The 26860-nt window shown below is 48.6% G+C and overlaps 2 long non-coding RNA genes across 3 annotated transcripts; one reads left to right on the top strand and one right to left on the bottom strand.

The window, feature by feature from the left end:
* The first annotated feature begins 3904 nt into the window (after positions 1 to 3904).
* LOC136514185 (uncharacterized) lies at positions 3905 to 17973 on the top strand. 2 transcript variants are annotated; one of them, XR_010773560.1, is made up of 5 exons: positions 3905 to 4296; positions 5304 to 5426; positions 5805 to 5864; positions 6127 to 6215; positions 17614 to 17973. It is a non-coding gene; the product is annotated as an uncharacterized lncRNA (long non-coding RNA). The 2 variants fall into 2 exon arrangements; XR_010773559.1 differs by lacking the exon at positions 17614 to 17973 and having other exon boundaries at positions 6127 to 6507.
* A 1228-nt stretch (positions 17974 to 19201) lies between these two features.
* LOC136510048 (uncharacterized) lies at positions 19202 to 20242 on the bottom strand. The gene is made up of 4 exons (XR_010772599.1): positions 20003 to 20242; positions 19881 to 19937; positions 19709 to 19797; positions 19202 to 19637 (listed from the first exon to the last, which is right to left on the bottom strand). It is a non-coding gene; the product is annotated as an uncharacterized lncRNA (long non-coding RNA).
* Positions 20243 to 26860: the final 6618 nt, after the last annotated feature.

The raw sequence follows: 26860 nt of genomic DNA, 5'->3' as shown, positions 1-26860 counted from the left end.
TATGTGTGCTCGTGATATTTCGTTCTTTTAACATGCAGTTGGCTACACAATTGAGTGTTTGTTGAATTCTGCATCTGCGCAGAATTGTGTGACTACCACAACTTCAGTTCATCAGGTAACTAAAAAAATGCACATGTACATTCTATGCCCATGTACATTCCTGATCTTCTTCTCAGTCAATTTTTCCCTTTCATCCATTGTCACAGCCCCCCTATTTTCACAACAACAACAAAGCCTTTAAGTCCCAAACAAGTTGGGGTAGGCTAGAGTTGAAACCCAACAGAAGCAATCAAGGTTCAGGCACGTGAATAGCTGTCTTCCAAGCACTCCTATCTAAGGCTAAGTCTTTGGGTATATTTCATCCTTTCAAGTCTCCTTTTATTGCCTCTACCCAAGTCAACTTCGGTCTTCCTCTACCTCTCTTCACGTTACTATCCTGACTTAGGATTCCACTACGCACCGGTGCATCTGGAGGTCTCCGTTGCACATGTCCAAACCATCTCAACCGGTGTTGGACAAGCTTTTCTTCAATTGGCGCTACCCCTAATCTCTCACGTATATCATCGTTCCGAACTCGATCCCTTCTTGTATGACCGCAAATCCAACGCAACATACGCATTTCCGCGACACTTAGCTGTTGAATATGTCGTCTTTTCATAGGCCAACATTCTGCACCATACAACATAGCAGGTCTAATCGCCGTCCTATAAAACTTGCCTTTTAGCTTCTGTGGTACCCTTTTGTCACATAGGACACCAGACGCTTGCCGCCACTTCATCCACCCTGCTTTGATTCTATGGCTAACATCTTTATCAATATCCCCATCCCTCTGTAGCATTGATCCTAAATATCGAAAGGTATCCTTCCTAGGCACTACTTTACCTTCCAAACTAACATCTTCCTCCTCCCGAGTAGTAGTACCGAAGTCACATCTCATATACTTAGTTTTAGTTCTACTAAGTCTAAAACCTTTGGACTCCAAAGTCTCCCGCTATAACTTCAGTTTCTGATTCACTCCTGTCCGGCTTCCATCAACTAGCACTACATCGTCCGCGAAAAGCATACACCAAGGAATGTCCCCTTGTATGTCCCTTGTGACCTCATCCATCACTAAAGCAAACAAATAAGGGCTCAAAGCTGACCCTTGATGTAGTCCTATCCTAATCGGGAAGTCATCCATGTCTCCATCACTTGTTCGAACTCTAGTCACAACATTGCTGTACATGTCCTTAATGAGCCCAACGTACTTCGTTGGGACTTTATGTTTGTCCAAAGCCCACCACATAACATTTCTTAGTATTTTATCATAAGCCTTCTCTAAGTCAATAAAAACCATGTGTAGGTCCTTCTTCTTCTCCCTATACCGCTCCATAACTTGTCTTATTAAGAAAATGGCTTCCATGGTTGACCTTCCGGGTATGAAACCAATTGGTTCATAGAGACCCGCGTTATTGCTCTCAAGCGATGCTCGATAACTCTCTCCCATAGCTTCATAGTATGGCCCATCAACTTAATTCCCTGGTAATTTGTACAACTTTGAATATCCCCTTTATTCTTGTAGATCGGTACCAATATACTTCTCCTCCACTCATCAGGCATCTTGTTCGATTGAAAAATATGGTTGAACAGCTTGGTTAACCATACTATAGCTATGTCCCCGAGGCATCCCCACACCTCGATTGGGATACCATCCGGTCCCATCGCCTTACCTCCTTTCATCCTTTTCAACGCCTCTCTGACCTCAGATTCTTGGATTCTCCGCACAAAGCGCCTATTGGTGTCATCAAAAGAGTCATCTAACTGAAAGGTTGTGTCCATATTCTCACCATTGAACAATTTGTCAAAATACTCTTGCCATCGATGTCGGATCTCATCCTCCTTTACCAAGAGATGCTCCCTTTCATCCTTAATGCACTTAACTTGGTTGAAGTCCTGTGTCTTTCTCTCACGAACCCTAGCCATCCTATAAATGTCATTCTCTCCTTCCTTCGTACTCAAATGTTGATAAAGATCCTCGTACGCTCTACCCTTTGCCACACTTACAGCTCGCTTTGCAGTCTTCTTTGCCACCTTATACTTCTCTATGTTGTCCACACTCCTATCATGGTACAAGCGTCTATAGCATTCTTTCTTATCCTTAATAGCCCTTTGGACTTCCTCGTTCCACCACCAAGTATCTTTAGCCTCGCGTCCCCTTACTTTGGTTACTCCACACACCTCTGAGGCTACCTTCCGAATGTTGGTTGCCATCTTGTCCCACATATTGTTTATGTCGTCTTCTTTCTTTCAAGAGCCCTCTTTGATAACCCTTTCCCTAAATACCTCTGACGTCTCCCCTTTCAGTTTCCACCATTTTATTCTTTCAATCTTAGCTTGTTTATCCCTACGGGCACGCACCTGAAAACGAAAATCTGCCACCAAAAGCTTATGTTGAGAAACAACACACTTCCCTGGTATCACCTTGCAATCCAAGCATGCTCGTTTGTCCTTTCTTCTTGCGAGGACAAAGTCAATCTGGCTACAGTGTTGTCCGCTACTGAAGGTCACTAGATGAGATTCTCTCTTTCTAAAGAAAGTGTTGGCTATCATGAGGTCAAAAGCTACCGCGAAGTCCAGAACTTCCTTCCCCTCCTGATTCCTACTACCATACCCAAAACCTCCATGAACTGCCTCGAAACCTGCGCTTGTAGTACCTACATGCCCATTAAGATCTCCTCCTATAAAAAGCTTCTCACTACTAGGTATAGCTCTAACCAGGCAATCTAAGTCTTCCCAGAACTATCTCTTAGCACTCTCGTCGAGGCCTACTTGGGGGGCATACACACTAATTACGTTCAAGACTATATCACCAACGACAAGCTTGACTAAGATAATCCTATCTCCTTGCCTTCTCACTCCCACCACACCATTCTTGAGGCTCTTATCAATCAAAACTCCTACTCTATTTCTATTCTTGACTGTCCCTGTGTACCAAAGCTTGAAACCTGTATTGTCCACCTCCTTCGCCTTCTGACCCTTCCATTTAGTCTCTTGAACGCATAATATATTTACACGCCTCCTAGTCGCGGTATCAACTAATTCTCTTAACTTACCTGTAAGTGACCCTACATTCCAACTACCTAAACGGATCCTAATTGGTTCGACTAGCTTCTTTACCCTTCGCACCCGTCGACTCTGATGCGAAGACCCTTGCTCATTTTTCACTACACCCGGGCGCCGATGTAGCGCGCCACTAAGAAAGCGACGACCCGATCCTTGGTTACTTGACACCATGCCCAGATCACGACACGTCGCGTCATGGGGGTGACGACCCGGCCCTTGCCCATTTAACACCATACCCGGGTTCCGATATGGCGCGTCGCTAAGAGGTATAACTAATTGTATTCCTACCAGGCAAAAAAACAGGCATTCTAACCACTCCAAGTAATTTTCTTTTTTAGTATGTTCAGGTTGTGTCTTCTCTATGCACTCTATAATTGGTTTTGATTTTCCTTGTGATATCTAAACTGAATCTAGTTATCTGCTTTGTTTTGTAGAATCTAAACAAACCATGCGCAGGAGCACTGAATACAGAGTAATTATGTGTCCATGCTATGTTGAGAAAAAAAATAAGGCACTCAACATCCACGGTTAATTTCAACAGAGAGAGAATGGTGATCATGCAGGTAGACTGCATTTCCTTCAATGATTTAACAAGTGTCAGTTGTTTAGCCTCCTTTTGACAAATGTAGTGGCGTCTAATCCTTTTGTCCTGCTCTGAAGTGTATGTGAATTAAATCACTATTGGTTTACAATAAACCTGATAGTCCTAGCTGGCCAGAAATTGCTACAAGAAAGAACACCTACATATATCCCTGTGTACAGAGGTTCCCATTCAGATTCTGGATGCTGCTTGATAAACTTGGCGCTTTTTTTTGGGAAAAAAAATATCCTATTGATGTTTAATACAATAAATATTGAATCTCATGTGCTGTTTGCCGGCTGTACTTAAGTTGATCCATGGAGTCCTTAGCAAAGAAAATGCATTTTGCTTCTTCATGTGCTCCCATTGTAATATATGATGATATGATAGTTCCAATTCAAGTTGGTTATTCGTTTACCATCTAGATCATTTTTTTGGCCTTAAGGCGAACTACTCTGTATATGACAGGTATCCCATTATTGCATTTTCTCATTTCAATGCTTCTCTGTTATTATTGTTGTGCGTACATATCCTAAACCCTATCGACTGCCCCTCTATTGTGTTTAGGTGCGTTCAGTCATATATCAAGCAAAAGGTGAAAAAAGGATGGACAGGTCAGGAGCTTAACTCTGAAATGCTTCTTCATTTTTCCCCATTTCCAATTTGGTTTACCTATATGTTATACAGAAATTCCTGTGAATTTTATACATTTCTTGCATATAGAATTAGTTCTTTTGCATTGAACTATTTTTCCATTAGATACACACCCCTCCTAATTAGATGGCATCAAACTAAAACATTGTCTGGTCAGTAGGCAATACCTTTGTATGTAGATTTGCCTTTTTTGATCTCCATGTCAACAGCAGGTTGTCAATTGAGGCTGCCTTCCTTTGATACAATTTATCTCTATTTGTAATATTAGTCATAGTAGTATGTGTGTGCAGTGTTTTCCGACACTGACATTGTTAGTTGCTATTGTTAGAACTGCTTTTCATGTAAAGTTACCTACTCCCTTCCTCCTGTGCTGCTTACATCTTTTTAAAAATCTATAGATTTTGCCTCCATCTTGAAAATGTATGACATGGTGTTGACCTCTGCATTTCAGCTGGACATCGCCGCCACTCTATGTCCCTCTTTTTGTCACCTCCTAAGCTCACCTTAGTTTGGCCATGTGCCTCTGTTTTTTCAATGATTTTGCTGATTCATCTTCTCAGCTAAGATGCCACATTTTCCTAAATTGTTTCCCCATTGTAGTGAGTTTGCTACTTGGTTAAATTCAAACTTTGATTTGTGCTGAGGAGCGATAGTGCGGATTCCAACTTCAATTTAATAGTGCTCTAATGGTGATGAAAACAGACGACTACACAAAAGTACATGAACATGAACACAGCTTCCTATTTTTCCAGGTCACTATCTAGTTTGCATTTGAACATAATAGCTAATGGCTTGATGTGCATCTAGATCCTTAGTTTTAAGCTTGGACAAATCCCAGCTGCACAGATGCTAAACCAATATAAATGCATGCAATATTTATTGGGTATTTCCTACTAATGTATGATTGCTTGTGTTCTGCATGTCCCATATGCTAATTACTGACATATTATTTTAAAACGATTCCAAGGATGCCATTTTATCTTCTAATCCTGGGGTTTGAGAATCATGGCTGTCAGTGAAAGCCTAAAGCCGCTTGCTGGTTATCCTCTAAAGTTCATCAAAGCCAACTACATCGCCTTTGCTAATTATGGTTTGTGCAGCTTGTCAGACAACCTCTGATTTCCTTTTTTTTTTGGCATATAAACGGTTTCAGGTTTATATCTAAAATCTCAAAAATAAAAAGATCAGGCTTAACGGGATGTAATTTGGGGGTGCAGAATGCAACTTGGGTTCCCTGTTTTTTTTATTGTGCCTTTATGGTAACTGACAAACGCAGGTAGCCCTTCTTTTGAACAAGTCCATTTCTAGCTTTATTTGTATATACCATAAATTTATTTATTTTCCATACCTGTTTGTTCATTGTAGTATGATGGGACGTAATATACGCATGGGACAATAAACTGCCTTCTTTTTCACTGATGTGTTCGTTGACGCTTTGCTTTGTACTTATGAAGTTGCAATATCTCAGGTTGCCAACTCCCATCATTTACCTGGATCACTTGGCCTCAAGGTTCCAGGAACTGAGAAGGTAAAAAAATATATGCTTTACATTTAATTTTTATTATTTACCTTGCTCTATTTTGGATCAAATTTGAATCTGACCATTTGTAGACTTCCTGAGACCTATCATACTAAATAAACAATATGCTGATTTCCAACCATGTTGGCATGTTGCCAATGTACTCTTTACATGTGCTTTCTTCTTTGAATTCTTTCAGTCCACCACCGGCTAGGTTTCACAAAATGATTTAAGTTGCTCATGATGCTCTTATTTTTTTTTATCTAACCAGAGTGGAATAATATATTGAAATAATGAAGCTTCTAATTTGGGTCTGTGCTCAAGTAGCACAACTCATTCAGACACAGCCGAAGCATTTTGGTATGTATATGATACCTACCATTGTTATCTTCCAAAATTACATCGACTAAGATGATGCATGCACATTGGTCCGAACTGTTCAAGTTTTGGCCTGGGCTCTTAGCATCTCCAATCATTCTTGCATTTAACTCTACATTTCAAAAGTGCTCCTCGGCCGGAAGCAGCAGCAATGTCGCCCCCAACTGTCTCCTCTGTCCGAACTATCTTCACACTTGATTACAGTTATCTATAGACTACAAAATTGCGCGATGGCTACAAAACACTGTCCTCAATCATACCAAGGGACACAGAGAGCTACCATTTTTAGAGAAGTCTTTGTAAAAGATATAAAGTATGTGGACTTGCATATCATGGCATAGTTATATTATCCGTACTAATGCTATTCACTGTGACGTATTCATTATAGAGCATCACCATGCATCTGAAACAAATTCTTTTTGCTGTCGACAGTGACAATGATCTCAAGGTGGCTCTATGGGGTGATCATGCCAAAAAAACCTCAGCGTTGATCATGTCTACAATGACACTTCTCTAGGAGTAGTTGTAGCTTTGTTTGTCAGTTGTTTATTGTTGGTGTTTTCGGATCACCGACGAGTAAATTTGTATTTGCGTGTCTGACTCGGATGGTGTGCTCGGAGGACACAAGGGTTTATACTTGTTTGGGTGGAACGTCCCTACGTCCAATTCGTTGCTGCTCGTGTTACCGGCACTTGTTTTGCAGTTAGGCTACAAACAAGCGCGAGAGGGAGAGGATCCCAAGTCTTTGGTGGAAGGGGTGAACGAGTGTTGAGAGCTCGTTTGCCGCTCAGCTGTGTGCTCGTGTCGTGCTCTTGTGTCAAGATTCCCCTTTCATAGGGCGTCCTACTTCTCCTTTTGTAGTCGAAGGAAAAGCGCGGGTTAGAGAGGAGGAAAAGGAGAACGAGAGAGAACAAGACTTCTAGGGTTGCCGGGTCCTTCTCCTTCATGCGGGTCCTGTCGATCTTGTAGATGTTAACAGGGACAGCTCCATGTCGCGGCCCTATTTGTCATTGGTGCCATGCGTAGGCGTTATATGTTGGTCATGGCGTTCCAGTCCGTCCCGGCGGGCGTAGTGGTGAACTGACGTGCCTGTCAGTGTTCGTACGAGGATTAGGCAGAATATCACCGGCATGCCCAACACTGTTCTTGATGTGAATCCTAGGTATGGCCCGTCATAGTCACGGGTTACATCGAGGCGTGCCAGCCTCTTCCCTAGTGTCCGTGTTTTGATCCAGGCCCATACGCTTAGACGTGGAGTAGTTGGCGGCGGTATGGGTCCCCGTTGGGAGAGATGGAGCCCGTGGTCTTGAGATCGGGCGAGACGGAGCCCACGACTTTAGGTGAGACGGAACCCGCACCCAAGGGGTCGGACGAGACGGAGCCCGCGGCCACGAGGTCGGGCGAGACGAAGCCCACGACCTTGGGGTCGCGCGAGGCCTTTTAATACGTCTCGAGCCATCCTGGGAAGTTAGCGTGGGCGCTAACTTCCTTGCTTTGGGTATCCCTAATATCGATACCCCACAGTAGCCCCTGAGCCTGTGGAGGAGTAGAATATTCCTTTAGAGGCTTTTTCGGATGGGAGGACTCTGAGGGTCTTGGCCTTTTTTTTAGCCTGCGGCGTGTCCTGGTAGGACGACGATTTTCTTTTGTCGCGATCGGTCTTCTTGGGGCATGTAACAATAGGATTTGGGAGGTCGAAAAGATTTTTTTTGATTCCAGTCCCCTACGATCCGATCGGTCCGCCGTCGTCCTGCGATCACACGTTCGGTCTCCTTGTGACTCCAACTTCCCTCGAGCCCCTGCACGTAGCAGGGGTCCGGTCGAGGGTCGTCTCATCTTTGTGATCATCATCCCTCAAGCATTTTTCAATAAAACGGAGGGGCTGAGCCATGCCATGTTTTTCCCCGATGGACAAAATATGGTGCTTGATGAGCTATTAATGAGCTAGTCCGAGTGGGGCCTCGGCTTCCCGTTCGTGGGGGTCCGGCATGGGTCAGCTGGTGACCGACTTTAGATTCTCAGTGGCCAATCCATATAGTTCTCGAGTCCGTTCGACCGGTCCTACAGGCTTGTTGCCTTTCTTTGAGGAAAAACCATGGATTGGGAATCGACCAAGACTCGAACGTGGGCCAGGATGCCCGCGGCGTTCGTGCGCTCGGGTACTGGCCGCTAGTGGGCCCATCCCTTTTCACTCCTCACTCTAAGGGTGCCCCGGAGCGGCTGTGAACCCATCGGAGGGCCAGCCTTTGAACTCCTGGGCCTAAATGGGTTGTAGGAGCGTTTTTAGCTCCGTATCTCTCCTTACATGTGATGGTTCTCGTGCCTGTCTACACCGACGCCAAGTGGGACGGCATCGAGAAGGAGGTGGCCCCTCTGGCATAGGACTTACCTATCGAGATAGAGGACGGGATCATTCCCCCAAGAAATTAGTTAGGTAGATAAATTAGGCGGCGAACTTGTAATAAGTGGACAAGCTCTTAAATATCGTAATGGCGAAACAAATTTTTAGCTCTTCTCCCCCTTTTTTATGAAAAGGTTAATGCGTTTCGACCCTTTCTGTTGCTAAGGCTTTAAAGCTCGGGGTGCGGGTGAAAAAATTCTGATCACGTTGGTGAGTAAAAACGCCGTAGCCACTGGGGCGTAGGTTTCTTGTAGTCCGAATAGTTTTACTCAGCGTTCGTTTCCGCAACCCTTGCTTCTAGATTTTAACGTGAGAAAGGGTTGGCTACAGAGAATGTTTGCTGGGTAGATATACTCTTTAATGTGTTTTTGTCTCTTTCCGTAGTTAAGGCTAAAAAGCTCAGGGTGCGGGTAAAAAACTCTGATCATGCTGGTGAGCAAAAACGCTGTAGCCGCTGGGGCGTAGGTTTCTTGTGGTCCGATTAGTTTTACTTAGCATTTGTTTTCGCAACCCTTGCTTCTGGATCTTAACGTGAGAAAGAGTCGAACATAGAGAATGTTTACCGGATAGATATGCTCTTATCAGCCCCCAAGTGAGGCTCGACCCCTTGCCTTTGCTGGGGTCGGGTGTCACTAAAGATCGATGAGTCGATAGCGAAATCGATAACATAAAGCGTGCATATATTAAGGGTAAAAGTGACGTAGCTGTTTGATGTTCCAGGCGTTGACGAAGACTTTGCCATCGATGGTCTTGATCTTATAGGTGCCTGGTCGGAGCACCTTCACGACAACGTACGGTCCCTCCCACGGCAGAGAGAGCTTGTGGTGGTTCTTGTTGCTTTAGATGAGGCAGAGTACTAGGTCCCTAACATTGAAGGCCCGACCCCACTCTCGACGACTATGGTACCAGCGCAATGCTTTCTCATACTTGGCCAAGTGGAGGAGGGCAACACTACGCGCTTCGTCTAATTGGTCCATGGCATCCTCGAGGGATGCCTCGGCTCCCTATTCGTCGTACGCCCTGACCCTTGGTGCTCCATAGTCAAGGTCAGTCGAAAGGATAACCTCGGAACCGTAGACCATGAAGAATGGCATGTAGCTGGTGGCCCGGCTAGGGTCGTCCTTAGGCTCTAGAGCACAGCAGGAAGCTCCGCGACCCATCGTCTGTCAAACTTGTTCAACCGGTTAAAGATCCTAGGCTTGAGGCCTTGTAGGACCAGGTCGTTCGCGGGCTTGACCTGCCCGTTCGTGTGGGGGTGCACCACAGCGGCCCAATCGACGCAGATGTGTTATTCATCACAGAATCAAAGGAACTTTTTCTCAGTGAACTATGTGTCGTTGTTCGTGATAATGGAGTTCAGGAGTCCAAAGCGATGGATGATGTCAAGGAAGAACAACACGGCTTGCTCGGACTTGATCGTGTAGATCGGTCGAGCCTCTATCCACTTTGTAAACTTGTCTATGGCGACAAGCAAGTGCGTATAGCCTCCGGGTGCCCTCTTGAGAGGTCCGACCAGATCGAGCCCCTAGACCACGAATGGCCATGTGATGGGGATCGTTTGGAGTGCTTGGGTCGGCAGGTGGGTCTGCCGAGCATAGTATTAACACCCTTCATAGATGCGCACAATTTGTTGAGCGTGGGCTACTGCGGTCGACCAGTAGAAGCCTTGTCGGAATGCATTTTTGGCTAGGGTTCTAGGTGCGGCATGGTGCCCATAGACCCTACCATGGATATTACTCGGCAACTGCTTCCCTTGTTCTATGGGGATGCAACGCTGTAGGATCCTGGTGTGGCTTTGCCTGTAGAGCTTGCCCTCAATAACGACAAAGTACTTGGCATGACGCGTGAGCCACCGAGCCTCCATTTTGTCCGTCGACAGCGCCTCACGGAGGAGGTAGTCGAGGTAAGGCGTCCTCCAGTCGGCTAAATGGTCGGGCTCCATCGTTGGATCCTCGTCAAGCTCCGTGACTTCGGGGTTGGATGGTGTCACCGGTTGGTTAGCCCCCAAGCCCAGGGCAGGTGGCCCCTCACTGGTCTATTTCGGCTCCTCATAGTGGACCGATGGCTTGTACTGATCGCTGGCGAAGACGCTTGTTGGCACCGGCTCTCGGTCGGACATGGTTTTCGCCAACATGTTGGCCGCCTCATTGGAACGCATCGGGATGTGATTGAGCTCGAGATCGTCGAACTTGTCCTCCAGCTGGCAGACTTCTTGGCGTTGTGGCAGCTTGATTCCTTTATGACTTGGTCAATGACTAGCTGGGAGTCACCTCGGACGTCCCACCATCGCTTACCCAACTCGATGGCGATGCGTAGGCCGGTGATGAGTGCCTCATACTCGGCCACATTGTTAGAGGAGGGGAAATGGATGCGAACCATGTACCTCATGCGTACCTCAAGGGGCAAAACAAAAACTAGCCCCACGTCGGTGCTTTTCTTCATCAACGATCCATCGAAGTACATCGTCCAGTACTCTTGGTAGACGACTGCTGGCGGCATTTGGATCTCGGTCCACTCTACAACGAAATCAGCCAGCACTTGGGACTTGATGGCTGTCCGAGGGGCATATGAAATGCCTTGACCCATCAGCTCGAGTGCCCATTTCGCGATTCTTCCTGTGGCATCCCGGTTTTAGATGACCTCGCCGAGAGGAAAGGACATCACGACTGTCACTGGATGCGACTCGAAGTAGTGACGCAACTTCCTCTTGACGATAAGGATGGCATACAGGAGTTTCTGGATTTGGGGGTAGCGAGTCTTGGAATCGGACAAGACCTCTCTAATGAAGTACACAGGATGCTACACTTTAAGGGTGTGTCCCTCTTCTTCTCGCTCTACCACTAGGGTGGCGCTGACCACTTGTGTGGTGGCCACAATGTAGAGCAGAAGAGATTCCCCATCAGTTGGTGGGATCAGGATCAGGGCCTTCATCAGGAGGTGCTTGACCTTGTCAAGTGCCCTCCTGGGCCTCGGGCATCCTTTCGAAGCAGTCGGCCTTCTTTAGAAGCCGATAGAGGGGGAGACCTCATTCGCCGAGGCGTGAGATAAAGCGGTTGAGCGTGACAAGGCACCCTATAACTCGATGTACCCCCTTTATGTTCTGAATCGGGCCCATCTTTGTGATGGCTGAGATCCTCTCCAGATTGGTTTTGATGCCACGCTTGGAGACGATAGAACCCAGCAGCATACCCCTTGGGACCCCAAAAACGCACTTCTCGGGGTTGAGTTTGATATCGTTTGTTTGGAGTTTCGTGAAGGTCTACTCTAGGTTGGCTATGACTTGGTTAGTCGCTTTGGATTTGACCACGATGTCGTCGACGTAGGCCTCGATAGTCTACCCGATGAGATCCCCGAAACACTCAAGCATGCAGCGTTGGTACGTAGCCCCCATGTTCTTCAGGCCGAACGACATTGTGATGTAGCAGAACGATCCAAATGTGGTGATGAAAGATGTCGCGAGCTGGTCGGACTCTTTCATCGTGATTTGATGGTACCCAGAGTACGCATCAAGGAAGTAAAGGGTTTCGCACCCTAAGGTCGAGTTGACTACTTGGTCTATGCATGGCAAAGGAAACAGATTCTTTGGACATGCTTTGTTGAGACCCATGTAGTCAACACACATTCTCCATTTTTCACTCTTTTTTGTATAAGAATGAGATTGGCTAAACACTCGGGGTGGTATACTTCCTTGATGAACCTAGTCGCCAAAAGCTTCGAAATCTCCTCACCAATGGCCTTGCGTTTCTCCTCGTCGAAGCGATGCAGGCGCTGCTTCACCGGCTTGGAGCCTGGCCTGATCTTCAAGGCATGCTCGGCCACTTCTCTAGGAATGCTTGACATGTTCGAGGGTCTCCATGCAAAGATGTCTCTATTGGCGCGAAGGAAGTCAGTGAGCGCGCTTTCCTATTTGGAGGAAAGCATGGTGCCAAAGCGCACCACTTTGCCCTCAGAGCTGCTAAGGTCTATGAGAACCTCCTTGGCGCCCTCTACAGGCTCAAAAGACTCGACCGACCGCTTGGGGTCGGGCGCTTCTTCGACAACCTCCTCCTTGATGGCCGCAAGCTCTTTGGAGGCGATAATTGCCGTGGCGTGTTCACAGCACTTGACCTCGCACTCGTAGGCACGCTAGAAGGAGGTACCGATGGTGATGACCCTGCATGGACCCGACATCTTCAACTTTAGATAGGTGTGGTTGGGGATGGCCATGAACTTCGCGTAGCATGGACATCCTAGGATGGCGTGGTAGGTCCCGTGGAACCCGACCACCTCGAATGTAAGGGTCTCCATCCTATAATTGGTCGAATTCCCAAAGGTGACGGGCAGATCGATTGCCCAAGTAGCACGGCCTGCTTTCCAGGCTTGATGCTATGGAAAGGCGCCTCGGTCAGCCAGATACGCGATCGGTCGATGCCCATGGCGTCGAGCGTTTCAATGTACATGATGTGGAGCCCGCTGCCTCCATCCATCAGCACCTTGGTCAGCCGCTTCGTGCTAATGATCGGGTCGACCATGAGCGGGTATCTTCCCGGCTGCGGGACGCTTTCTGGGTGGTCGGTCCGATCAAAGGTTATGGCAGACTTCGACCATCGGAGGAAGGAAAGCATGGCTGGCTCGGCCATATAGACCTCGCGGCACGCAAGCTTCTGGCGGTGTTTGGAGTTGCAGGCTGCCGACCCTCCAAAGATCATGAGGCATCCATCCAGCGTCGGAAATCCACTGTCCTTCCCCTCAGCATCGTCTGCGGCCGGCTTGGGCTCCTTATGCCCCCCCTTGTTGGAGCCTCCAGATAGGAACCGCTTCATGAGGACATAGTCCTTGTATAGGTGCTTGATGGGGAAAGCATGATTCGGGCATGGCCCTTCGAGCAGCTTCTTGAAGTGGTTTGGGGTACCCTCGGCTGCCTTCTGACCCCCTCCCCTTGTGCTCGGCAGTGGCCACGAGTGAGCCGTCGTGCTGCTGCTTGTTTTTCTTCTTGTTGGGGCGATTGGAGGCGCCTTCGCTGGCATCCTCATCCTGCTTTGCCTTGCCCTTGGGGCAGTCAAAAATCACCACGGCCGCCTCCTCGCTCGAGGCATGGCTGGTGGTGATGTCGAGGAGCTCCTTGGTGATTTGCTTGCCCTTACGTCCTAGCTTGTGAACCAGGGACTCACAGGTGGTGCCGGACATGAAAGCTCCTATGATGTTGGCGTCGACGACGTCGGGCAGCTCGTTGCACTGCCGGGTAAAGCATCAGAGGTACTCACGAAGAATTTTCCTAGACTTCTATTGATAGTTTTTGAGATCCCATGTGTTCCCAGGACGCACGTATGTGCCCTGGAAGTTTTCCATGAAGATATCTTTTAGGTCTGCCTGACTTTGGATTCGGTTGGGCGGAAGGTGTTCAAACCACGTTCGCACCAAATCGGCCAGGAACAATGGAAGGTTGCAGATTGTGAAAGTGTCACTATTTGCTCCACCGGCTTGGCAAGCAAGCCAATAATCCTCGAGCCATAGTCCAGGGTTTGTTTCCCCGGAGTATTTCAGGATGTTGGTCGACGGTCAGTACCGCGGTGGGAAGACGACGTTGAGGATGTGTCGGCCAAAAGCCTAAGGTCCCAGCAAGTCGGGGCTCAGGCTTCAGTCCTCGCTGTTGTCGTAGCGTCCACCATGACGAGGGTGGTAGCCACGGCTAGCCTCCTCCCTCTCATCGCCGTGGGCACACCTGCAGGCATCCAGTGTGTTTGCACGCGTCATGGTGGAGGACGAGACGCTCATGCACTGGGGCCACAGTGTGTGGCCTGCCGCCTCGCTACACATGGTGGATTGACATGTACCTATTGGGTCGCTCTGAGGGTGCGCGCTGGTTGGCGTCGAGCTTGTGTGGTTGGGACAGCGAGCTCTCGGCTTGCTGCGCCGCCGCACGCTCGAGTAGCATGTAAATCTCATGATGGGCCTGACGATCCTCGGGTATCATGGGCTCTAGAAGCCCCCGGAGCAAGGCCGCCGTGGCAGCGATGTTCTGGCTTTGCCCGGGTGAAGTGTGCGAGTGCTTCATCGTCCTCAATGATCCTTCGGTTCACGTCGCAGGCCATGGTGCGCGCACGCCCACCATCTCCGTGGCGCTCGATCTATCACTCGAGCTTCGCGTGTTCCTGCTCGAGCTAGAGTCGTGCTTCTTCGAGCTCTTGGTGCCACGCCCTCAACTGCTCTACCCGCAAGCGAGGTGGGGCCCCTGCATCCGCCTCGACCTCGTCATCGAGGTTGTCTATTGGGGTAGCCCCTCCCTCGTGGAAGCTTTCGATGTATCCCTCGGAGGTACCTGACATGAAACATTCTCACGAGGGGTGATGGCTCCTCCTGCTAGAGTCAGAGTCGGAGGGTGACTCTGATTCTCCCATGAGAAGGTCATGGAAAGATTCTGTGACGTATTCGGTCATCCCCACGAACTCGTCATTTGTAGGGGACGGGGGCGTGCACTGCGCCACAAGGTGGCCAACGGGCTCTGCGGCGTTGCGTAGACCGAACGGGAGCGCTGTCGCGGCGCTCCGGATGAGGTATTTCGAGGAGAGCGACTCTCCTCCGGCAAGCTGCGCCATGACGTTGGCGAATGAGAAGGTGAGGCGGCGCAGGTCCTCCCCGGACGGTCGAGGTCCCAGGAAGGCGTTGAGCTGGCGCTCTAGCCTCCCATAATCGAAGCCGAGGAGTTGGTCGCTCCCGGACGCACGAGCCTCCGGTGCCTGCAGCTGCAGCTCCTCAAGCGTCTCGGCGATCGCGTCGAGGCCGGTGGAGTGGAGAGGCTGGATGGCGACGGGAACCTGCGCCAACTCTCCCTCCGTCGTAACGATCAAGTCCAGGTTCTCAAAATGCACGTGCGCGCCTGGGACTCAGCTGATGCCGTGACTAGCCATCCGAGGCCTGATGTGGATGTCGAGACGTGAAAAAGCCCCTACCTGGCACGCTAATTGTCGGTGTTTTCGGACCACTGACAAAAAAATTTGTATTTGCGCGTCTGGCTCGGATGGTGTGCTTGGAGGACATAAGGGTTTATACTGGCTTGGGCGGAACGTCCCTATGTTCAGTTCGCTACTGCTCATGTTCGTCACTTGGTTTGTAGTAGGGGTTACAAACTAACGAGAGAGGGAGTGGATCCTAAGTCTCTGGTGGAAGGAGTGAACGGGTGCTGAGAGCTCGCTTGCCGCTCAGCCGTGTGCTCGTGTCGTGCTCTTGTGTCAAGATCCTCCCTTTCATGTGGCGCCCTGCTTCCCCTTTTATAGGTAAAGGGAAAGAGCGGGTTATAGAGGAGGAAAAGGAGAAGAATGAGAGATCTTTAAAAAAAGAATGAGAGAGAAGAAGGCTTCTAGGGTTGCCGGGTCCTTCTTTTTCTTCATGCGGGTCCCGCCGATCTTGTAGATGTTAAAGGAACGGCTCCATGTCATGGCCCTGTTCGTCACTGGCGCCATGCGCAGGCATCATCTGTCGGTCATGGCGTTCCACTCCGTCCCGGCGGATGTCGTGGTGAACTGACGCGTCTGTCAGCGTCCGTACGAGGATTAGACAGAACAGCACCGGCACGCACGACATTGTTCTTGATGTGAATCCCTAGATATGACCCATCATGGTCACGGGTTACATCGAGGCGTGTCAGCCTCTTCCCTGGCATCAGAGTTTTGACCTAAGCCCATACGCTTGGACCTGGAGTAGTTGGCGGCAGTATGGGTCCCCGTCGGGCGAGACGGAGCCCGCGGCCTCGAGGTCGGGCGAGACAGAGCCCACGACTCTGGGCAAGACGGAACCCGCGTCCATGGGGTCAGGCAAGATGGAACCCGCTGCCTCGGGGTCGGGCAAGACGGAGCCAGCGGCCTCGAGGTGAGACGAGACGGAGCCCGCGACCTTGGGGTCGGGCGAGACCTTTTAATATGTCTCGAGCCATTCGGTGAAGTCAGCGTGACCGCTAACTTCTTTGCTTTGGGTATCCTAATATCGATACCCGACACCTACCTAGAAAGATAAACAGTAAGCATTTCTTCTCTATGAAAATGTTCCTTAACAAAAGCCACCGGAGGAAGAAGGGGAGGGGAAAGGGTGAGGAAAAACCAATTTTCCTTTGAAACACAGATATAACACACCACCTTACGGAGGCAGTGCCTGTCACTACTTTAATCCAAACATCAAGGAAGCACAGCCGTTTCACTCCAGGTACCATGCACACATCATAACTTAAACAATGTATATTAGTTTAATTAACCAACATCCCTATATTGCACCTCAGCAAGTAATACTTCGTAGTAACAGGCATCTTTTTCTGTGAGCTTAAGGCAGTAAAGAATATGCTTATTCAGTATTCTTACTCTCTTTTTAAAAATTGTACTTGGACACTAATTATCAGTACAAATCTGTTAGCGGTGCCACGTACCACTGCAATAATCAGGCTCTATAACATATATAGTGCAAAAATAGCTTCTGTTTCAAAAACACCTTACTGTATTTTGAATATCTCAGGTACCATGCCCTCTTTACAGTGCTTATACCAATTCTCAGTAGACACCTGTTAGTAGTACATACCATAAGTTCTTATAGCTATTTGTCAGCCATTTATTACCAGGTCCAGTCATATCTGTCAAATTTATACATAGTTTAATTTAATTGTACATATGCAGCTACTTCAATCTTTTTTTTTCTTTTATCCCCAAAAATATTTCCTCGACAAGCTTAGGCATGTGCCACACTTTAAATTTCTGTGATATGGAAGCTTGAACAGCTCTCTCCATCATAAATACACGTTGTTTCATAAGACCAGCAGGATTGGTATTACATAACAACTGAACAAAGAAATTTTCATATGCACATTTATAGTTTACCTTTCCTAAAACAAAAAAAAAAATGTATGTCATACGTGTCGTATACATATCATTAAACCACTAAATTTCTCTCTTTTACGCCAACAACGCTTTATTCGAGGTTCATGAATTACTAGATTTAATTCTCTGTTTCTGGCAACAGGTTACATTGACCAAGAAAACGAGCACCTTACTATTTTGTGACATATACAGTCACTTGCTCCACGGGAGGAAAATGGCTGATATGCCCGGTGCATGTCAAGCTTTTTAGGTTGTTAAGGGTTCCAACAGCACCGTAGCAAAAAATTGTACCTTATAAACCAGTTATCTTTCTGATGGACCTCTTGTGTGTATGTTAACTAGGTAAATGTACCCTCTACTAGCGTAAGTGTGACATACTCTTTACCACCTTCTATTAGTTAAAACCACGTGCTTCTTGCAAGAACTTAGATGCTTATTTATTCTCCCGTTGAAAAACATGTATGGCTGAACCCGTCGCAAGTGCTGTAGTAACAATTTCATGTACAGTAAATGTATATCCTATGGTACACCGTAGATTACCAATGGCGCTGCCTGTACTTTAACTATGCTGTAAATCTCTGTCAGTGAAGGTGCCTTAATAACTATGTAAATGATCGCACCCATGGCATGTGCATACATAAAAAAATCTGACCATAGTTCTTTGCCCTCGCGAGCAAGGGCGCGCGCCCTCCACTGGTATATCTCAGTTATGAATGAACATTTCATATAAAAACACTTGGACTCATCTGTTTGTAAGTAGATCAGGTACACTGATTGGAACCAAGTTGGACAAATTAATTGATCCAAAGAGGAAACAGATCACCAAAGCTCAGCTTATAGTTTATCGCATCTCACGGCATTGTTACTTCTATTCTAAGTCATCATCGAACCCCAAAACCACACCGAGAGCACAGACCAACAGCCATGCCATACCCCTCAGCAGAACCCTCGATCCCAGCAACGAAACAGAGTGCTTCAATGCGGCGTTAGAATAACTAACCATCCTTCCCCGCGGCGGGCGACACGGGGGCGACCGCGAGCCCGCGGCGGGCCACGGGCGAGGCGGCGGCGATTAGGCGAGCGGTGCGCGGAGGGAGCGTGAGCGGCTGCCTGAGGCGGGGGGAGGAAACGACGAGGTGGCCGCTAGAGCCGAAGATCGCCGCCGCCGGCGTCATCGCGGATTCGCGGGTGGCGCGCGTGTGATTGGGGTGCGGTGGCAGTGAGGCGGATGGGTGCGGGAGTGCGAGCTTGGATACTGCCGTCGCCGGACTCAGGATACGGATTTGTAGCTAGGCAACAAAAAGAAAAAGAAAAAGAAAGAAAACTCCGCCGGAGTCCTCTGGCCGGCAGCCGGCGACTATGTCCGCATGTGTGATTACGGACTCAACTACGTAGAAGGGGATCAAATCGGAGAGTGAAGAAGCGAATCCGGGGGAAATCTTACCTTTGCCCTTTTCTCCCGTCCTTTTCCACCTGCCATGGAAGCCAAGGATGGGCGATTTGTTTCCAGGTTCGAAGAAAGGGAAACATGGAAAGAAAAAGGGCGCAAAGGGAAAATGAGACGCGCGTGGATGCTCGTCGCGCGCGCGCCGACCTCTGTCGAAAATAAAGAGGTCGAGCACGGAGTTTTCTGGATTAAAAAAAAAAACATTACGGTTTTATTAATACAGTAGGTTGTAAAACTCTAAATTATTTACATCCAAACATTTTTTTTCTTACAGATACCTGCGTATTTTAAAAATCCACGGTATTGATCTAAAACTAAAAAAAAAACTGAGTATCCAAACAGAGCCGCCTCCAATATTATACCGAGTCTACCGTGATTTTCACCACCATCGTTGCTGCTGCACTTGATCAATCTAATCACGAGTCAGAAGCCACCGTCTCCATCCACGACGACTTCCAGAACCTGGCTGTCACTTCTGACTGACTCCTATCAAACAGTAGCCACCAGCCGCCATCAACCCGATCTCCACGTATGGACGGATCCTTGTTGATAACAGCCCATTGGACGTTTTGAGCCACCCGCTCGAAGTTTCCAACTCCACCAGCTGAGTCGTCGATCGCCGCCATGCTCCACTTTTCGGAGAACTCTATCATCTCAGCTCTGGATGAACTCTGCAGAGATACTGGCAATGCCGGATTGGCAGTGCACTCGCCGCCATCCTAATAATTTTACTCGTCAGCCAAATATCCAGATGATGGCAGTCAGTACTCGGAATGATAACAATACTTACTCTTCTGACGGTCTTTTGAAGTCAGGCAACTTCACTCGCTTTGATGCACTGCTAAGCCTGAAGACCGAAGGCACTACTCGTCCTTCCGACTGCGGTGGTAGCTTATCAGAAAACATGTTTTAGAATCGGCAAACAGATGAAGACAAGTTACAGTCCAGATTCGGTTACTTACTGAGATATTGGCACGCTCCACTACTACCTTGGGGCCTCGCAGGTAGCCCAAACGCAGCTGCTAATTTTCATCACACTCAGATCAAGGATAATCGTACAAACAAAATAACAAGTCATAAATACCTTGTGTTTGGTTGTTTGATATCGTAATCTCCTCCAACTCGCCTGGGGCACCATGCTCGTTGCAACCGCCAGGCTTTTCTCCTCGTCCTGGGCTGGGTGAGCGTTTGCTAGTTCCCTCATCTTCCCTGGTGCGCTTTCGAGTAGGAGCTGACCCCGAAATAGATGAGTCGGAACTACCATCCCCCCACTCTACAGACACTGTATCTGACTCTTCATCGAGGAGTATGGGTGGTGGATCTATAAAATTAAGTCCACGATCCTGAAGCAATCAGCATGTCAGATTTAGGATGTTTACTCGGAAATTAAGACCTTTATTACATGATTACCGAGCTTTGAGCACTCTCTCAAGACGTATCACAAAGGGCTATTTTGCATGTATTCATTGTGACAGCCATCCTCTTTCATATCGCCTAAGGGAGCAAAATTGGGTATTTGGCGCACTTCCGTTTCGTTCCAAAGGAACATCATTTGCAGAGAAACAATGAGTTTGCCAGACTTCACGAAAGCAATGACCCACTAGGTAAATTCTGTGAGGAAGAGGTGCTGGTTGAAATTGGAGAGAGTTAAAGATGTTAGACCCATGAAGCCACAAGGAACGGGAAAAGGAAGCATTCCAACTTGGAAGGGGGTCATGTGCAAATTTGGAGCCACATGGTTAATTTTGGAAGTTACCATTGGAAAAAGTTGAAGCTGAAACATAATCTTGATGTCATGCACATTGAGAAAAACATATATGAAAACCTAACTGAGACAATTCTCAATATAAATGGGAAGACAAAAGACACGCTCAAAGCTAGGCTTGATTTGAAAGATTTGGGAATTAAAAAGAAGCTGCAATTTAGAGACGATGGAGATTCATGTGAGAAGATCCCGGCTTTCCATCTCGCTGTCGTTGCAGGTCGAGTACGCCACGCTGAAAGGTGAGCTGGCGGGTGCTAGACGCCATCGGCCGGCGTGGCAAGACGCCGTGTGGGGCTCGCCAGCGTCTGCTATAAAACCGGCAGGTCCCCCTACAGAGGGATACACACAGACACAGCACTCTCACTCACCTCATGTTCCTTGCCTTTTGTTTGTCTTTGCAGGACAGAGACATGAGCTTTGGGAGAGGCGGAGGCGATGGTGGCTAGGGAGAGCGGTGGGATGGTGGCCGTGCGCTGCGATGGAAGGATTGGGGTCGTGGCCTCCATCGCCATGAACCTTGCGTGGCTCGCGATGTTCATTCACCGGCGCCACTTCAGCGGCGGCGGCCGATCCGATGGCAGCAAAGGCGGCGGCAGGGAGGTCACCACGGTGGAGCTGTCCAAAGGCAAGCCACCAGTCACTTCGGACTCCATAGTTAACCTCGACCATGGAGTGATCTGATCCATCACTCGATCTCGTTACCTTCTGTTTTTGTTTATTTGTATTTGTATTGGTATCTTCCACTACCCATCCATCAATTGCCCGTGTGCCCGAGCATCCGTCGTCGTCCGGAGCTACAGTCCAAACGGACGAACAGCGTTGCTGTTGTTATTGTATTTCAAAGCAACAATGTTGTTCGTCCGTTTGGACACTGGTTGATGACCGGTGACTGTCCAAACAGACGACCAGTGACTTTGACATGCTAAAATTATACAGATAATAGTGTCATATCATGTTTGTATTTTAGACCAGTGTCAAAGTCCATAGATGGTCTAAAATACCATGGTTTGACATCCAACAACGTTGTTCGTCCATTTGGACTGCGACTCAGATGGTGACGGATGCCCGGGCACAAGGGGGGTCGATGGATGGATAGTGGGAGATACTAATACGAATACGAATAAACAAAAACAGAAGGTAACTAGATTGAGTGATGGATCGGATCACTCACTGGTCGAGGTTGACGATGGAGTCTGAAGTGACCGATGGCTTGCCTTTGGATGGCTCCACCGTGGTGACCTCCCCACCGCCGCCGTTGTTGCCATCGGATCGACTGCTGCCACCGAAGTAGCGCCGGCGGATGAACATCACAAGCCACGCAATGTTCATGGTTATGGAGGCCACGACCCAATCCTTCCAACGCAGCGCATCGCCGCCATCCCGCCACTCTGCCAAGCCACCATCTCCTCCGCCTCTCCCAAAGCTACCATCTCTGCCATGCAGAGACAGAAACAAAAGGCAAGTAACGCGAGGCGAGTGAGAGCGTTGTGCCTGTGTGTATCCCTTTGAGGAGGACCTGTCGATTTTATAGTAGACGTGGGCGAGCCCCGCACGGCATCTTGCCACGTCGGCAGGTGGCATCTAGCGCCCGCCAGCTCACCTTTCAGCGTGGCGCGATCGACAAGCAACGACAGCGAGCGAGGACGTCTGGACATGGATGCATGCGGTGGAGGCCTCTGGGTTGTTAGGTCGACGGCGTGGCGCAGCGCGGAAGGACATGGCCTAGATCGCGCGCACTGGGGGAAGGATGCGGAGGGCAGCGCGCGTGAGGGTTTATGGATGCATGTTAATGTGAGTGTGGTGTGATACAAATGAGGGTTTGTTTGGCGGCCCAAAAAGGAAGGACGTGGCCTAGAACGTCATCTTGCCACGCGGCCAGTGGCATCTAGCGCCCGCCAGCTCACCTTTCGATGTGGCGTGCTCGACCTGCAATGTCAGCGAGATGGAAAGCCAGGATCTTCTCACATGAATCTCCATCCTCTCTAAATTGCAGCCCCTTTTTAATTCCCAGATCATTCAAATCACGCCTAGCTTTGAGCGTGTCTTTTGTCTTCCCATTTATATTGAGAATTAGCTCAATTAAGTTCTCACATATGTTTTTCTCAATGTGCATGACATCGAGATTATGTTTCAGTTTCAACTTAATTTTTCCAATATGGTAACTTCTAAAACTAACCATCCGGCTCCGAATTTGCACATGACCCCTTTCGAAGTTGGAATGTTTCTTTTTCCCAATTCCTTGTGGCTTTCCAGGTCTAACATCTTTAACTCTCTCCAATTAAACCAGCACCTCTTTCGCAGAGAATTTACCTAGTGGACCATTGCTTTCGTGAAGTCTGGCAAACTCATTTTTCTCCGCAAATGATTGTCAGATAGATGGTCCCGGGGTACCCTCACCGAGCATGTATCTGTTCCATCAGTGGAAAACGCCCATGGATGAAGCCCACAAGGATTAAGCGCAACCACCAACTTTGAGATCATGACGTATCAAGGATATCTGCAGCCATCGTAGCTATGGTAGGATAGAATTGATCTGTTGTAACAAACTAGTATTCCAATCTGTAGCGCCGATCGCCCTCGTTGTAACCCTACCCCCTGCCTATCTAAAGGGGGGGTAAGGATCCCGCGAACGGTACGTCCACCATGACACCGTCGCCTTATTCCAATCTACCTCATAGCTAGGAGCAACAACTCCGTAACCGAGCATACAAATACAAGAAGAGCAGCAGCACCAATTGGAGTAGGGTTTAGTGCGCCACTATTAATGGTTGTTAACATCAATCGTAAACCATCAATATAACCTGCATATATACTTAATTCCATCACCAAACATAGGTCTAGGGGTTTAAACTAATAAATTTCACAAGTTTTGGTGAATTTGTGTTTTCAGCAAGGTTTATTCAGAAAACCGTCAAGGTGGACCCAATCGTTAGATTAAATCACGTTTATCCATGATGAAACCGACTTAGGAAGACTATAGATTACTCCAAAAGGCAAACCACCACGACCCTCAACAAGTCACTGCCATGTGTGGCTGGCCGGCCTATGGGTCCCATAGGTCAGCCCCTCCTTCGTACGTCGGTTCTCCACCGCCTTAAAGATCAAATCTACGCCGTTGTTCATGGTCGGTTTGATCCGAGGGTCCATATTTGATGTTGCCCCCTATATATACGCCCCTGTACCTCCTCCAGTAGGGCATCCTGAAATCATAATTCATATCCTCATCTCAGGATCAGATAATCGCATTCAAGACAGATTAGTCCTCTAGTAGGCTCTACTGAGTATGGAGAAAGTACCGGCTTGTCGGTGCTACCTCTATGGCTTGTACCTTGGTTGATCTAGGCTTCTCCAAGTCTGCATCTGATATAGTTCTGGCAATTTATTTCTGTTTAAAGTAAGTATTGTGCTCTTTTGTTCACGGGTTCACAGTTCTTTTGAATACTCTAGTTCTTGCTAGCTGGATTAGAGTAGTAATCGTTAGCATAAGCGTGGTGCTTAGGCTATCGGCTACCAGTGTTTACTCTCTGCTCCCTGGTTGCGTGGTAGTAGTGGTTGTTGCAGCCCCATCTATCCTATGTAGTCCACTCTGAATTGAGAATGTTCTTAAATTAGTAGGACCGTAGTCGCATCGGCAGAGTTACCTATTCGTGGTGCTTTACCATCTAAGCGGTGTCCCAAAGTGAACACTAGAATCATAAGCCTTGCTTTAGGGTCATAACCATAGGAATCCTCTCTACTCATACTTATACCTTGATTGCTATCCCGGGACAAACTAGTGTTTGGACAACACACACACGTTTTCCTATGGACACGATACTCGATAATACTCTGGGTGAAAACTACTTCGATACCCGTATGCTTGCGGATTTTGTCTCTATGTGCCACCATAGGTGTCAACAAGTTTTCTGGCGCCGTTGCTGGGGAAATGGTTGTTGTGATTTCGTCAAACCAGGTTTATCCTTGTCTCATTTATTTTATTTCTTTTTAAGCATGGATAACATCACGCCTATTAATCTATTCGCTGCTCCCATGGGTGCCCATCTAGAGCCACCAGAATCATCAATACCTATCCTTGCACCTAGCTATGAGTTGCATCCATGTTTAATAAATTGTTCTAGGAACAATCATTCTTAGGAGAAGGTGATGAAAATCCATATACCCACCTACGAGAGTTTGAGCAAACTTATGTATGCTTGCATATCATAGGCATGTCACATGAAACATTAAAGTGGAAGCTATTTCCGTTCTCTTTGACGGGAACAACTAAACACTGGTATACCCAAACCGTAGGGAGTGTACAAGGAGATTGGGAAGCCTTATGCTCTAATTTTTGCTTATCTTTCTTTCCCATCTCTAGAGTGGTTAGCCTTCTATCGGGGACCAATACTAGGGTACCCGAAGAGGAGGGGCTAATGGTCATTATATGTTAATCCATCCAGGTAGTCAAAGGTGTGACTACAGCTCCAACTGACACCAAGGCCACGGGCTCTGCCTTACCGGACCCCAAGGTCGTGAAATCCGCCTCGCCCAACCTCTAGGGACGGGCTCCGCCTCATCCGACATCGAGACCATGGGCTCTGTCTCACTCGACCCCCGAGGGCGGGCTCTGCCTCGCCCGACGTCTGAGGGCTGGCTCCACCTCGCCCGATGTCTGAGGGCTAGCTCTGCCTTGCCCGATGTCTGGGGGCCCACTCCGCCTTGCCCGATGTCTGGGGGTGGACTCCGCCTCACCCAACATCTGGGGGCGGGCTCCGCCTCGCCTAACATCTGAGGGCAGGCTCCGCCTCGCCTGACGTATGACGATGGACTCTGCCTCGCCCGATCCCTCGGGCACGGCTCCTAACGGAGGCTCACGCCACCGCCAACCACTATGGGCCAGAAAGTATAACCCAAGGTCAAACTTCTGGCATCGTGCAAGGAGCGGTCATGTCTCAACATGACCCGTCCCTGAGACATGACTTTCTAGGGAACTCACATCACCCACAGTGATGGACGTGTGGTCACTATGCTACCTGCTCCTTGTACGGCCACTGATCAGTACGCTGGTTTGCAGGGTCACCCATCGGGATGGAGTGGGACATCATGACCCGTTGACAATGCCAAGGCATGGCATCATCGGTGGACAGGTGCTCGGTGTAGAGCTGTCCCTGTCACCGCCTGTCATGTCAGTGGGGCCCACACAAAGGAAATGAAAGGCCCAGCGACTCTAAAGGACTTCCTCTCCCTCTTGTTCTCCTTTTTTCTCTCATTGTAACACGTGCTTTCCCTTGGCCTATAAAAGGGAAAGTAGGGCGTCCCATTAAGGGGGATCGTACTGCATCACATAAAAAACCACTAGCATCGAACCTCGAACACATGGCCGAGCAGCGACCGAGCTCGCGGCACCCATTCGTTCTTTCCACCAGAGACTTGGGACATATCTCTCTCTCGCCCATTTGTAACCCCTACTATGAACTTTTTAGTGCTAGTAACATGAGCAGCAGCAATAAACTAGACGTAGGGACATTCTGCCCGAACTAATAAGCACACCATCCGGGCCAGACGTGCAATATTAGAAATTTACTCATTGGTGTTTACTCGAAACACCAACAGTTGGCGCACCAGGTAGGGGCCTTTGCGCGTCTCGACATCAACACTAGGCCTTGGATGGCTATTCATGACATCACCTGGGTCTCGGGTGAGCATGTGCATTTTGGGGACCCAGACTTCGTCATCACGATGGAAGGAGAGCTGGCGCGGGCACCCGTCGTCATTCAGCCTTCTCACTCCACCAGCCTCGACGTGATCACTGAGGCGCTTGAGGAGCTGCGACTGCACGCACTAGAGGCCCACACCCCTAGGAGCAGCCAGCTCCTCAGCTTCGACCACAGAAGGTTAGAGCACCAGCTCGGTGCCTCCTAGGGACCTGATTGTCCCAGGAGGACCTACGCCGCCTCACCTTCTCGTTCGCCAACATCATGACATGGCTTGCTGGAGGGAAGCCGCTCTCTCTGGCATACCTCATCCGGAGCACCCCGATAGTGCTCTTGTCCGATCTCCGCAATGCCACATAGACCGTTGGCCACCCTATGGCACAACTCGCACCTTCAACGCCCGCGAACGACGAGTTCGTGGGGATGACCAAATATGTCATAGAGTCTTTCCATGACCTCCTCATGGGAGAACCAGAGTCGCCCT

Source organism: Miscanthus floridulus, chromosome 16, assembly GCF_019320115.1.
Source record: "Miscanthus floridulus cultivar M001 chromosome 16, ASM1932011v1, whole genome shotgun sequence".
NCBI lineage: Eukaryota > Viridiplantae > Streptophyta > Magnoliopsida > Poales > Poaceae > Miscanthus > Miscanthus floridulus.
Note: the sequence above shows the minus strand (reverse complement) of the source record. Positions and strands in the feature narration are given on the sequence as shown.